Source organism: Petromyzon marinus, chromosome 26 (assembly GCF_048934315.1).
Source record: "Petromyzon marinus isolate PM22_M1 ecotype Great Lakes invasive population chromosome 26, UKy_Petmar_22M1.pri1.0, whole genome shotgun sequence".
Lineage (NCBI taxonomy): Eukaryota > Metazoa > Chordata > Hyperoartia > Petromyzontiformes > Petromyzontidae > Petromyzon > Petromyzon marinus.
In genome coordinates this window covers 2,063,307-2,078,601 of record NC_133692.1, presented here as the reverse complement: position 1 = coordinate 2,078,601, position 15,295 = coordinate 2,063,307, and the positions used below count along the sequence as shown (strand labels likewise).

Here is a 15,295-nt window from a genome sequence, read left to right as displayed (position 1 = left end):
TTGCTTGTATACCCACAGTAACACAATTGCTTGTATACCCACAGTAACACAATTGCTTGTATACCCACAGTAACACAATTGCTTGTATACCCACAGTAACACAATTGCTTGTATACGCACAGTAACACAATTGCTTGTATACCCACAGTAACACAATTGCTTGTATACCCACAGTAACACAATTGCTTGTATACCCACAGTAACACAATTGCTTGTATACCCACAGTAACACAATTGCTTGTATACCCACAGTAACACAATTGCTTGTATACCCACAGTAACACAATTGCTTGTATACCCACAGTAACACAATTGCTTGTATACCCACAGTAACACAATTGCTTGTATACCCACAGTAACACAATTGCTTGTATACCCACAGTAACAAATTTGCTTGTATACCCACAATAACACAATTGCTTGTATACCCACAGTAACACAATTGCTTGTATACCCACAGTAACACAATTGCTTGTATACCCACAGAAACACAATTGCTTGTATACCCACAGTAACACAACTCAACCAGCGATCGGTGCCGTGCTGTGGGTTGTGCGGGTTGGCAAGAAAATAAAGACAAAGATCCCCCATATAGCCTTAACAGACTGTAGGGGCAAGTGCTGTTAGCGAGCACCTATGAAGGCCGGCACGGCATACGAGGGGGTGGGTGGCCAGCACCACGCCCGGCCGCCTTTGTCTCCCTAGTGGCGATATTTTTACTCACCGCACCAGGTACTCATTTGAGGCTGAGTCGATCTAGGGGAGGCCCAGGACCGGTTTAGCTAATCGTCACTGGTGTTGGCCGTCAGCAGGAATCGGAGCAGGATACGAACCAGGGTCGTAGCGTAGGGCGCTAACCGCTACACTAACGCAGTTGGCACACACCGGCACACACCGACACACACACAGTCACGGCGGACACACACCCCACAGCTAGTGCAGAGATCGCTCAAGCAGTGGGATTCCAACAACGGGGGCTTTGACTTGTAAGAGGCAGCGGGTAATGTGCAGAATTAAAAAAAAATAGCCAGATAGCTTTGAACGAGCAGCCCGAGCAATTGAGCTCTCTCCGAGGCAAACACACATCTGGATCGTCCAGCTGATGTTTTTGATGGTTTTCTTTTTAAATAGATCATTCCCTTTGTATTCCCCGCGCCCCACCGCAATGTATGCCAACTGCGCTATCGGCATCACGTCGAGAGACAATGAATCCAGTCCGTCCCCTCTGTACGAGAGCGGTTGTGCGAGAGATTGTTCGCGGGAATTCTCCCACGAAATCCTTCCAGTGATCTTTTTTTATCCGAGATCGCAGCAGCAGCAGCAGGGGGGGTGGGGGGGGTGGCACTTTCCCACTCGCTCTCCGACGCGATTGATGCATGGCCGGGGAACAGCCACTTGACAATCTCGGCGTTGACTTGTTTTTTTCTTTCGCCCAACTATGCGAGAAACCAAACTAGCGAATTGCTTATCTTTCCGCAGTTCAATCGTCAGCGCATTGAGGATGACCCCTGCAAGTCGCTGCATTCTGCTCCGCGCGGAGTTTCGGACAAAAAAGAAACCCCCCCTGAATCCATGGAATATCATTTAAGGGTAAAAGAACGAGGAGCACTGAGGCTGATTGCCCTGCAGGGCCGGGCCGGCGAATATGGATTCATCATTACCGTTAATGGTTAGCATGCTCAATGGCGACCCTCATCCAATCCTATTCAGTGGAGCCTGCCTGCCCACCTACGCGCCTGTTCTTCTTGTTCCGTCAGATTAATGTGCACACCTGCCACTGAGCATATAAATAACCGTATAGGATTATACAGCCACGTAATGAGATAATGGATGAAACCTTGCCTCTGCGCATGGTCCTGCATGCTGATTCACAGTGGACATCGCAGCACGCTACAAACATGTGCACACCGAGTGTCAGCATGACGCACGATGCTAATTGATGTGTACTTTTAATATGCAAATTCGGCGTTATGCTAACCTAGTTGCAAAGTGCTCCCAATCATGTGTAATCCACGTGAATGTGCGTTGCTCTGTCGCCCACGTGTGTACAGTTTACATACAGCAGAGCGAGATTATCAGACACAGTGCCAGTTTAACACGGAGGCTCTCGTGACCAATATCATCCGTAATAGAGGTTTTTGGGTTAAATCGCGTAAATATATAAATGTGTCGTTAAAACCCGCCACAACCAGGCCACAGCCAACTAGTAAGTAAGTTGTAACTATTAAATAAGTTGTAACTACTGGCGAAACGTCGTACTCGGTTTGTAAATATTGTGGCTTGGCTCTCCAACACACCGGTGTGCTGCACTAGTGACGAATTGGCCACGTTCTGTTTACGTGACAACCCTTACTAGTTGGCTGTGTCGGGTGGTGGCGGGTTGCAACGAGACATTTATATTTATGGGATCTAACCCTAAAAAAAACAACACCTCTATTATGGATGCAGTCTGTTGTTCCAAGACATCGATTGCGCGTTTCGTCTCGGACAGACGAACGTTGTAATTGTATTACCCATACGGCAGCAAGGGCCCGATTGAGAGCTCCGTGGTGATTAAAAGCCCTGAAAGGCACAAAGCAAGAACTGAACCACCGGTGGAGGTGGCAGGCAGTGGAGTGGGGGCGAGTTAAGTGTGCCATGTGAATCTCTCACTCACAGCATGTCTCCTGAGATAGCGCTGACACCTGACCGCGCACGCCAAAGCACGAGGGATTTGGAGAGATTTGGATCCATTAATTTTGCACTTGACAGGCTAGAATGAGACACCATCCAGGCCCATAGCGTATTTACACGCCACTCGGAATCCAGAAATAGTGTTCACGATGCACTCTGCTACTTGAGTCCATCCTGAGATATTTAAATGAGCCTACATCTTCATAAAACAGAATGACAAAACTACATGTCTGCTGCTCTTTATTCACATATATGTGGGGACCCTTAAGGAAACTTGGTAGAAAATGCTTTGGCAAAGTCTTTTGAGTATCAGTAATATATTTCATTTTCCCCACGCAGTAATACTTGTTTTCACCTATCACGTTATTTTCATAAATGTAACGTTGTTTTTTTAACGTTTAAAACGGTTGCTAAAATTAGTTGTTTGGAATCTGTGTTTCTCTCCTTGTGTTGTCCATAGACTATTAACACATATTGACTAAAATATCTAGCACACTTGTTAAAAATATATAACCTGCTTGCTTTTGTTGATACATATCCCCTAAGCCTCAGCAGAGAGTAGGATTAGCTGCTAGAAAAAAGCCATGGCGATTTGTTAAATTCCTGTTAATTGAAATCATCGCCCCTTGGGCATCACACTACCATAGGTATCAAAACAAACTAATCACCAAAGGCCTATTATCATGTCCAATTGTCATTCGAATACACCGCACATTAATTAGTTATCAAACGTGTCTATCCACACACAGTATCTATCAGACTAACAATGAATGCTGATGCACAATCAGAGTCAATTAAATGGTCAGAGCTCTTGCATTCCAGGGGAATGCCTCTGCTGCTATGGCAGAAATACGCCCGAGTTGCCACAACCAGTCACTTGCCTGGGACACTCCAAGACGTGTCCCTGTGTCTCAGTCAATTAACCTTCTTACCAGCTCCTTTGCAGGAAGGAAGGTGGTAGCTGCCCTGCAACAGAACTAAGCAAGTGTTTAGCTTCATCACTTTCTTCAGTCTCTCTTTCTCAACCAGAGCACACCAAATCAAGTGGAAAAACCAATTTAGGACGAGTCTTTTTTCGTCCAATCTTCTGTGATCAAGCTCAGACTTTTAACTTACTGCCTATGAGAGCCCTTTCACACCTGGGTGACCAGGTTTATTTATTCACCCCAAGAGGTCATGGTTAGTATATATATCTCACGTTTAGTTTTCGTACCAACAGAACTGGAGTTAACGCCGTGACATAAATTCGTCTCTAAAATGTATCTTCAAAATAGACATTTTTTAATATCTTGGTTAGAACTTAAATTAGATAATGTTATGGTCAAAAAGGCAGAGGAGCAAGCAAATTACAGTCAAACTTTAACATCTTAATTCTTTGACACATCTAACTAACAGCGCGACGCTAAGTTAAAGTACCGCATGGGTGCAGCCCTTGCAATTTCATGCTCATGATGCCAGAAGAGCCTCCACTACAGGCCGCTTGAGAAAGCCCCGAGAGAGGGTTGGCAGTTGGGCCACTCATCACCACGCTGTTCAGACGTGTTGGAAGAGGTTGCAAGTGCCCACACTTTACCCCACCACATGTGACCTACCGATTGCCTAACTGTGGTATATTCCCATTTATACCGCGGAGTGAACAGAGGCGAGGTGGGATTGGCGAAACTGTAGGCAATTTTAACTGCCCAGTGGCCTCTGTTTTGTTTGTCCATTGTGCCAACCATTCATTGCGTATTGCAACAGGACAATTGATTCTAAATTGACACTCTCCATTTTATACATCAAGTATTCATATTTCTGAACTTAGATTTGGCTGTAATAATTCATATTTCGAGTAATAATGTCTTTGTGACCACCACATATAACACTCAAAGCACTCTGAGGAGTGATTCGTCGACCTCAGCACTCTACTTACCACATATTTGGGTACTAACGCTGTCAGACGGCAATTACATTTGAATAGTTTGATTGAAAAAAATACATGAACTCCTTGTACTGTTCAGTCTTGTTGTCCTTACCCCTCAATTACGATTAGCACGGTTGGCTACGTACACTGCGGAAGAAGCTCAACGTGCCTACATACGTCAAACAATTTGAAAGCTTTAGCGTGAGCAGTGGTAATCTAAACGTTGTGTGCGAAGCTCCGTAAGCCTCTTTTTACGTTATCTTCTAGATGTTTTCACCGCCTCCCCCCCCCCCCAATTTGCCCCTTTAACACCTAGATGCCAAAGCTTTCCTCTTAAAATTAACAATTCAGTGCGAATTTAGAAAGTTGCAAATATAGCAACCCATTATAAAAATAAAACAACCAATTGTGCAACTGGGCCGCTGTTGTTCCCTTGCTTGAAATGCACATGGAAATTTGCTGACTCATAACAATTTATATTTAAAAATACCATTTACAGCATTTGCTTAATCAAGGTCTACAAACACTGCATCAGTTGTGAGCTTTCTACGACGAGTTGGGGCAATAGAGCCAGTCCAGGTAGCCCTTGCTCACCGACGTTCGCCACTGCTGAGAATGGAACTCAAGTTGCTAGGTTCACGGGCAGAAGTGTGCTAACCACTGCGTCACCACTCCTCCCTCGGTGCAATACATTGTATTGTGCAATGCATTGTATTGCACTCTAAAATGGTTTAAGGTACGTAGACATCCTGCGTGAATCAATGAAACAAATAAGAAAACGATACAAATCTGTTTACAATTACGTACCTAATATTGTTTGAATAACTTTGCTTTATACTTAGCATAATCTGAATTCATTATCTGTCACCAGCTTACAGTGCAGTGTGCTAACCACTGCACCATCAATTCACTCCTGCCACCTTATACTGTGTGACATGAACTCATCTGAAAACACAAGGTACAGACAATTATAATGTGAGACTTGATATACCGTGTGAGCCTTTGATAAACATCAACGGTTAGAACCAGATGGGAGCACATCAAACTTATGCTGCAGGAGGAAGGGATCATTTTTAAGTTATCTCAACGTTTTATGGTGGGTGAAAACCACACTCAGAAGATTCCTACCTTCAACCACCTGTAAGTCTTTACGGGCAACCCTGAACCGCATTCACCGCACACGCCATAGCAGCAGGTGCAGAGACTTGATGCACAAACGGTAAACGAACTCTCCAGCGTGAAACTTGTGGTCACTCAGAACAGAAGCTACGGAACACGTCACGCATCAGCACCCGATTCACAAAATACGAAGGAGGGCATCGCAGCGACAGACTCGACAAATTACATGGCCCAACCACCTCATTGTTAAACTATAGTTTTTCATTTAAAGCTTTCGTGACTGCAGGGATTCATATTCTTTGTTCTTTCGGTAAAGTCACGTAGAAGGGAAACAATAACATAATAAAAATATAAAAAATAGATTCTCACGACGTTTCGACTGCAACACGAGCAATCATCATCAGGTGTGAAAATCACAGCAAGAAAGCCACTTTTTTCAAATTTTCTTGCTGTGGTTTTCACACCTGATGATGATTGCTTCTTGTGTTGCAGTCGAAACGTCGTGAGAATTGTATTGTTTTATATTTTTATTATTTTATTGTTTCCCTTCTACGTGACTTTACCGAAAGAACCAAGAATATAAAAACTATAGTTGTTTCTTCACATCAACATGAACCAAGCGAAGACATTTAAAACATTTGAGGCTCAAGAATGAGGGAATAGCACAATCTAGGCTTGTGGATGAACTTTGCTGCATCTGAAAACCTCCACCTCATGGCTGTTGGTGTGCTTTTGTCAGACCTGCCGCATGCCTGAGTAACTTCAGCTGTTAACATTATGCAATCATATCAGAGCTATCATTCCCTGCTGCTGACTGTAACTTTTCTCATGATTTCTATATGGAGGAATATAAAGAGCCATGCTAAATATATGAAGAGCGGACAACTCAAGTATTGTAATGGGCCTGTATGAGATTGAAGGCTGAACACGCTATACAATGTGAAAATTGGACAGCGAGAAAAAAGGTAGATACCATTATATAAAACAAAACTTGTGAAAATGTAATCTTCTTACAACGTCACATTTTAAGAAGGTCCAATCAAAATGTATGGGGCAAGAAAAAGAAGATTAAAAGTGGCTGGAACATTTTAATACTTTTTTTGCACAAAACAGGCTGCCTTGGTTTAAAAAAATAGCATTGTCCAAATGGCCCAAAAAAAGACAATTATTGCAAGTGTCACGTGGATTTTACTGTGCCGTGGCTGACTGGCTTACCTGCCTATGGAGCAACCACTTCGTAGATCAGCTGACCGTTATGTGAAAATCAGTAAAATTGGCAGCATCAGCCCAACAAGGGACGCCCATAATTATCTGCACGCACTCTCAATTGCATTGCCTGGGACGGTCACGTTATAATTGGCTAATTTTGTACTGGCATTCTTGAGAGTTTGCACATCTCGTCTTGGGACGAGATGTGCAAACTACAGCGGTATGACTTTTTTATTTTATGGCTGTGTTCAAGTCACGGCCGATATGTTCTCTCCAGTTTAAGAGCTTGCTGGATGTATTCAGTGAAACAGACGCATTGGCATTAACGTTATTTTCATATTTCTAAAATCGCAGTTTCTTAATCGTTCATGTGATTTCGAGTGTAAATTGGTTATTTTATGGTACGTGCGTGATTATGTTTTTTTTTCAAATTCACACTGTGAATGAACAGCGTGAGCAGTGCAAATATGGGAGAGAGATTAATGGAACATGTTGTGCAAGACTGGTTAAATGATACCCCAGCACAATAAGGATGTCATCAGAACCAAGAGAAGCATGAACACTTGGAGACATGACACATTTAAATTTAATTCCTGATGACAGCTATTGTTTGATTTTTTTTTAATTAATATTTTTGTGTGTATGTTTAACTTATTTAGCACCGTACATAGCCAACCGTGCTAATTGGAGGGGAAGAACAACATTTGTTTTTAATAAGCACAACGATTCTGAGGTTCAGTAGATTTAAGAGGGATCTTAAATTTTACCAAATGGGAAAATGCCATGTTGACCAAATTAATAAACCAAACTGCGATTTCAGAAATGTACCAATTAGATTCGCATTGCTTAACTCAAACTGCCGTTTTACATAATGTATGTAAATCAACCCTTTTCCCTCATTCATTGGAATGTGATGTAAAAAGTATGCCAAACTAACACGTATTAAATCAACTCAGTACAGTAACACCTATCAGTGCTTTCTCAACATATGTATTTATGAGACTTAGAAATATATGCCATGTGTAAGTAATTTGAATAATGTTATTCTCTAAAGTCATATATACACAGTAGTCCCTCGGGTAACGTTTTTAATCCGTTCAACGACAACTATTGTTAACCGAAATAACTGTTAACTGAATATAGGAATTACATGTTAAAATAATTAATAACAAAGGCAGCCGAGGTCTCAACGTCTGATTAATGGTCATTGCTGATTGGCTGAGGGCATGGCTCAGCCTTCCGCTTAACGAGCGCTCGGATTGGCTGAAATTGGCGCCCGCGTGCATAAAGCGAACACGTGACCGTCACATCAACATGTTAACGCTTGTCGAAACCCATGGGGGTCTTATTGGAGGCGAACCGTTCACAGAAAAGCCGTTAACCGATGTCACTGTTAACCGAGGGACTTAATATAATTGTACATCATGTTTACAAGTGCATTTGTCATTTGTGCAGTAAATTCCACCAAAAGTTCAACCACCCCCCCCCCCTGCTCTACATGGGTTCTTCCAGGTTATCTGGTTTCCTCCTGTAGCTCACGACATGCGATTTTACTGGCGCTGGCCAAACATGCAAATGCAGGAACCTCATGAAAAAGTCTTCAAATTCAGCAGAGTTTTCAAGGATTATTTATTTATCCTTGAAAACTCTGAAGTCATTATTATTATTGTTATGACTTACCGATTCAGGGGGGTTCATTCAGCAGTGGAGTACAAATGTACATGTAACATAAATACACAACACGTACACCATAGTTTACATTTCAAAGTTAAAATCTGATATTTTAAAAAATGTAAGTATGTTTCTGCATCTAAACTTCAGAAAGTACAATATGTTTTCAATGCAACGGGCACTTCCACGGGTTACTATTTACCATTGTTTTTGGAATTAACATTTCAAACGCAGGCTACAATTACTTCAATTGGCTGCATGTGCGTCATTTTCCTTTGTCCATCAGACACAATGCTGGCTATTGTATCCTCCCAGTGTAGACACCAGATGTGTGAGGCATGTCAAAACGCACGGTGCATGCTTGACTGGCCACTGTTCAGGTTAAGGAATTCTATTACGGTACAATGTCGCATATCAGAACCTAACATATCTGCCCAGACCAATTAACCACCCACAGCCAGCGCAGTGTTTGTAACTGTCATCTTCTATAGATGGTCACAAATTGGACCTTTTCGCACCCAGCTCCTATGTCACTGCAATTTATATAATTCAGCATGAAGCTGATTAATAAACCAGCACTCACGGAATCCCTCCACAGTCACTCGCTCACCAGCGATCAGTTAACTCGTCCATTGCTACAACCACGGTTATTTATATTCTTACTACAACGCTTGTATACCCAGGAAAAGCCTTACCGAGTTTCATGACTCTTTATCGGGAGGACCCTTCCGAGTGTTTTGTAGTAGAGGGATGATGATTGCAGTGTAGATTCCGATGGGGTAATTTGCGGGGAAATTTTAAAAAAAGAAATGTCCTACATTTTGGACCACGACGCCTGCACACAACGGCCACCCTCTCCTCTGGTGACTGATGTCACGGGGATCTTCTCGAGTCCACTTGGAAGCAGACGACGCGCAGCATCGTTACGTGGCAAACGCCGGACTCGTTCCAGCTCGGCCGCGTCACTGCTCGTTCACGGACAGCCAGAGGGCAGAATGGGGGCATCGGGCCACCAAATGCTCAATGTGAATATGCCATATGATTGAGGGACCACTGTTGTGCGGTGTTATCTTTTGTTTTGTTCTTGTCGTTTTTGCTGCCTTGCCCAAAGTTGATCAATCAGACTTATATATGACTAGCCTTTTGCCCGTCCAAGGACGGGTGTGTTGCAGTAAATCTGAAACTTGCAAGCGAAAAGCAGACCGCGACGTGATATTCATTGCATTAATTCGTGTGCAATTTGTTAAAGGTTATAATCCCTTGTTCATCATGACGTCCTTCTTACTTTTATGTCTCAATAGCGTTACGGAGATCGCGTGATGTCAGGGTTCTGCTTTTGTACTGAGAGTTGTAAGTTGACGCCGAGGATGGGGGAGGAGGCGCCTTGCCCCCCTCACCCCATGTGAAGTGACGTCACCCGCTCATGATTATTAATGAGGGGGGATGGTCGACGTGGAGTGACGTCACGCGCGGGACACACAGACATTCTTGGCTAATTATAGTAGTAAATGTTACTTGTTATTTCATTTCGTAACTTGCTTCCCCTTTTCTCTATTTTGCACCCCTATAGTGTTTTTGTATTGTTTGCTGCTGTAACTTGCTAACCCGCCCATACCGGACATCTGTGAAAAATAGCTTCATAGCTCATCGGATTGGTCCACTCGAAATAAAGATTCTGACTCAGTGTCCACCCAGCTGGAAGGGGTGACAATGAGTGACGTTGATCACCTCGTCAATGGCATTGGTGATGATGACATCATAAATATTATTAAATTATGTGCTTACAAAAAAGATTGAGCCTCACTGGACTTGGATTCCAGAAATTACTGGTTTGATTCTATCTCCCAGCACCGTAGTTGAAACAATTAGCTGGTTTCTTAAATATGATGGGCCCTGTCGACCACTGCAGTTAAGTGTGGCCCATCTCCGGCGCTACAAATACCCCTACCTCTGTCCACCCAGCGAAACAACTGGGTGCACAGCAGTTAGTCCATTGGTAGGTTGCACGTGGTAGGGTAAAGCGTGGCTACATAGCCTAGGGTAAAGTGTGGGTCTGTATATGGCCTTTGTATACAGCATAGCCAGATGTATGGATCGTGGTCTAATGCATGGTTTCATAATACTGTATTGTATTGAATAGTATGGAAAGTTACACCGACAGGATTGAGTGTTTCTATAAACCATGATGATTAATAACCACAGCACAAAGAGTCACCTTGGCAGTGTAGCAACACACGGGGGAGTGGTTAATAACGAGGTTAATCGTGTCATCTTATTGTATCCGTGTAATGATGTTTAACAGCCTCGGTGTCGCTATTAGTTTTACTGTGAAAAGTGCTGCCAAGCGTGTTCCTGAAGGTGTGTACCTATGGAATAGAGGAGAGAGAGAGAGTGCTTCAACACTCTTTGGAAGACTGAAGTTGACAAGCAGCCTGCCCCGATTACGCCTGGGGCTGTATTAACCGTAGGATACGAGGCGCCACGTACTTCACTATGGACATTCAACATCCTGGTGAATCCATTAACCCTTTCCCGTTCTGATGACGTACGTGGACGTACGTGGACGTCATCTTCTGACTCTGTTCCGATGGCGAACGTGCAAAACGCCAGTTTGGCACCATCTATCACAGAGTGCAGTCATGTCGCTACAGTTCTCTGCGGTGAGTACCATGTCTATAAAAACAGTGGCGCTTTGCCTACCTAAATAAAATGAATGCTGAGATGCTTGCGTGTACCGAGATTCAGTGGTGAATGGGACCCCCACCCTGCAACTTGCAGACACCATGGAACAGGAAAGGGTTAAAAACGAATAAGCCATTGTGTGCCGTCATCACCTTCAAGGTTTGCCAAATTGTAAAAAAAATATCTGCCTATCACCCCTACCAGCAGACTAATGCCGACTGGTAGGCTGGTACTGAGTGACCTTGTGCCACACAGAAACAGCTGCCACTGCGGGTGCCCTGTGATTGCTTGAGACGTGATTTAAGGCACTTTGAATTACTGAGGCATTTAATATAAATGAAAGGATTAGTATCATTATCGTGAAACAATACACTGATGTGTTTAAAGAAGACCATTTTAAATCAATGCATACTGTGTGCTCTGACATGAACAGTGAGGGAAAAAAGTCTTTGATCCCCTGCTGATTTTGTACATTTGCCCACTGACAAAGAAATGATCAGGCTATAATTTTAATGGTAGGTTTATTTGAACAGTGAGAGAGAATAACAACAACAAAATCCAGAAAAACACATGTCAAAAACGTTATAAATTGATTTGCATTTTTATGAGGGAAATAAGTATTTGACCCCCTCTCAATCAGAAAGATTTCTGGCTCCCAGGTGTCTTTTATACAGGTAACGAGCTGAGATTAGGAGCACATTCTTAAAGGGAGTGCTCCTAATCTCAGCTTGTTACCTGTATTAAAGACACCTGTCCACAGAAGCAATCAATCAATCAGATTCCAAACTCTCCACCATGGCCAAGACCAAAGAGCTCTCCAAGGATGTCAGGGACAAGATTGTAGACCTACATAAGGCTGGAATGGGCTACAAAACCATTGCCAAGCAGCTTGGTGAGAAGGTGACAAAAGTTGGTGCGATTATTCGCAAATGGAAGAAACACAAAATAACTTTTCTAGATTTAAAGCTTTCGTGACTGCTAGGATCCATACTCTTTGGTTCTATTGGGTAAAGTCACGTAGGTGAAAATAACATAACAAAAAATCACGACGTTTCGGCCACAACACAAGCGGCCTTCATCTCCCACTCCAGCGCTATCCTCCAGACAGTCTCGTCCCTTCACCTGATGAAGGCCGCTTGTGTTGTGGCCGAAACGTCGTGATTTTTTGTTATTTTATTTTCACCTACGTGACTTTACCCAATAGAACCAAAGAGTACACAAAATAACTGTCAATCTCCCTCGGCCTGGGGCTCCATGCAAAATCTCACCTCGTGGAGTTGCAATGATCATGAGAACGGTGAAGAATCAGCCCAGAACTACACGGGAGGATCTTGTCAATGATCTCAAGGCAGCTGGGACCATAGTCACCAATAAAACAATTGGTAACACACTATGCCGTGAAGGACTGAAATCCTGCAGGGCCCGCAAGGTCCCCCTGCTCAAGAAAGCACATATACATGCCCGTCTGAAGTTTGCCAATGAACATCTGAATGATTCAGAGGACAACTGGGTGAAAGTGTTGTGGTCAGATGAGACCAAAATGGAGCTCTTTGGCATCAACTCAACTCGCCGTGTTTGGAGGAGGAGGAATGCTGCCTATGACCCCAAGAACACCACCCCCACCGTGAAACATGGAGGAGGAAACATTATGCTTTGGGGGTGTTTTTCTGCTAGGGGGACAGGACAACTTCACCGCATCAAAGGGACGATGGATGGGGCCATGTACCGTCAAATCTTTGGTGAGAACCTCCTTCCCTCAGCCAGAGCATTGAAAATGAGTCGTGGATGGGTATTCCAGCATGACAATGACCCAAAACACATGGCCAAGGCAACAAAGAAGAAGCACATTAAGGTCCTGGAGTGGCCTAGCCAGTCTCCAGACTTTAATCCCATAGAAAATCTGTGGAGGGAGCTGAAGGTTCGAGTTGTCAAACGTCAGCTTCGAAACCTTAATGACTTGTAGAAGATCTGCAAAGAGGAGTGGGACAAAATCCCTCCTGAGATGTGTGCAAACCTGGTGGCCAACTACAAGAAACGTCTGACCTCTGTGATTGCCAACAAGGGTTTTGCCACCAAGTACTAAGTCATGTTTTGCAGATGGGTCAAATACTTATTTCCCTCATTAAAATGCAAATCAATTTATAACATTTTTGACATGCGTTTTTCTGGATTTTGTTGTTATTCTGTCTCTCACTGTTCAAATAAACCTACCATTAAAATTATAGACTGATCATTTATTTGTCAGTGGGCAAACGTACAAAATCAGTAGGGGATCACATACTTTTTTCCCTCACTGTAGTAACAAAGCAAAACCATATATTCCTCAGATAACCGACACGTGTACCTTATTGTTCCTCTTTCCAGTTGAATACCCACACGAATGCGTCTAGGATAGTTAATTCTTCCCACATATTTGCAAAACTAATTGTTCAATTGAAAGCTGCCAGCTCCAGCACGTGTCTCTGCATGCTATGCAATGCTCTCTTGGGACAAACCTGTCCTCCCTTGTGTACTTTTTTTATAATTTGATTATAGACACTGCACAGCCTGAATATAAATTTTGAGAAGACATTCAGAAAAAAAATTCATAACGCTTCAGTAGAATACTAATTGCTATGTTAGTGAAAACATATATTCACTTTCCTTTGAAGTGTACATTTTTACTTTAAAATACTGCAAATGCACAGGAAATGTGTGTTATCCGCCCTCCCATCTGTTAGGATAGCCAGTACATCGGTGTAAGATACACCTATAGCTGAACAAACATAAAATAAAATACACTAAACCTTGTAAATTCCTTCTTTATATTTTTTAAAATGGATTTCATAGCGATGACATACAGTGTCCGTGAACAACGTTGATTGAGAATTGCGAGTGAGGTCTACACCCCGGCAGAAACATATAACCTTGCCTTGTATGGCTTCGGGCTTTCGTGCTGTACCCTCGTTTATTACATTCTGGTGAGCGCGGCGGAAGCCGAGGGTTAATTTATCATTGCGGGAGTTAATCTTGTGGAGGAGTTGATCGACTCGAAAGCCAAGGGCATGCTTGGATTTGGGCCTGTTAGTCCACCGTAGGTATGGAAGGAAAAGTCATGCAAAATAAATTGCATCCTGCGTTGCTGCTCAGGCAGAGAGGAAAGTGATTTTTTGTTGTTTCAAAATTAATCTCCACTTCAATTGTAATTACATAAAGTATAATGGACTTTAAGAGGTCTTAAAGGATCATTTCACTCCCCTATAATTAGACCATGTACAATAAATATTGGCAAAATCAATGTTAATTTAATAAAGAAGCATGAAGCAATCTGATAATAATTATTGAAAAATATCCTTTCAGCTGACGTGCACACTAAAATTACTCGTCAACCCCATTTATAGTTATTCCACGATTATTAGTTTTAAAGGCCAATGTCTGCTTGTCGATACAAGTAATATGGTGTTTGCCTTGTAAGCACGATAACAAGGGAGGCAAAAAAAAGGAAAACCTGAACTCAAGTAATATTCTGAATGTTCACACGTTTGTGTGCGTCAGCCCACGTTGTCGCTCGACTGCTGGGTTGAGGACCTCCTGATGCTTTGCTGGCCGTGATAAATATTTGATCAGACTTTACCACGCTGGTCAGTGTGGGTTTGAGGGGGGACAGGCCAGCGAGTGCAGAACCAATATGGATGTTGCTGTACTGACCTGTACTGCCCACAGCACCAATCACGTTTGTCTTATGCGCGTGGAGACCACCTACAACAGGAACTATGTAGGTGCCATCCTGCTTAGCTTCTGAGATCTGATGAGATCAGTTACATTCTTGATTTTCTGCGATATCATTGATTAACGTTTCAAGGTATTGCCATTTATACTAGCTTCTAGTTTGGGAAGAGCATCAATTTTTGTTGTTGTTAGGGTATAGGATGTGAACAGGAGTGTACTTTTATTCACACGGAAACTACTGAAAATGTGTAAATATTTAGTTAACTTTTCACCGGCATCAATAATTAAAATGAAAAGGCTGTTTGGCGAGTGTGTGTGACCGAATGTATT

General features: G+C 42.9%; 1 protein-coding gene and 1 long non-coding RNA gene across 3 annotated transcripts in view; one reads left to right on the top strand and one right to left on the bottom strand.

Annotated features, from left to right (window-relative positions):
- Positions 1-5,946, bottom strand: part of LOC116946136 (uncharacterized) — a 50,610-nt gene extending 44,664 nt beyond the window's left edge. The window contains exon 1 of the long non-coding RNA XR_004403442.2: positions 5,705-5,946. This is a non-coding gene — a long non-coding RNA (uncharacterized LOC116946136). The remainder of the gene's footprint in view (positions 1-5,704) is intronic.
- Positions 1-15,295, top strand: part of LOC116946135 (germ cell-specific gene 1-like protein) — a 74,313-nt gene that overhangs the window by 17,760 nt on the left and 41,258 nt on the right. The window lies entirely within an intron of this gene.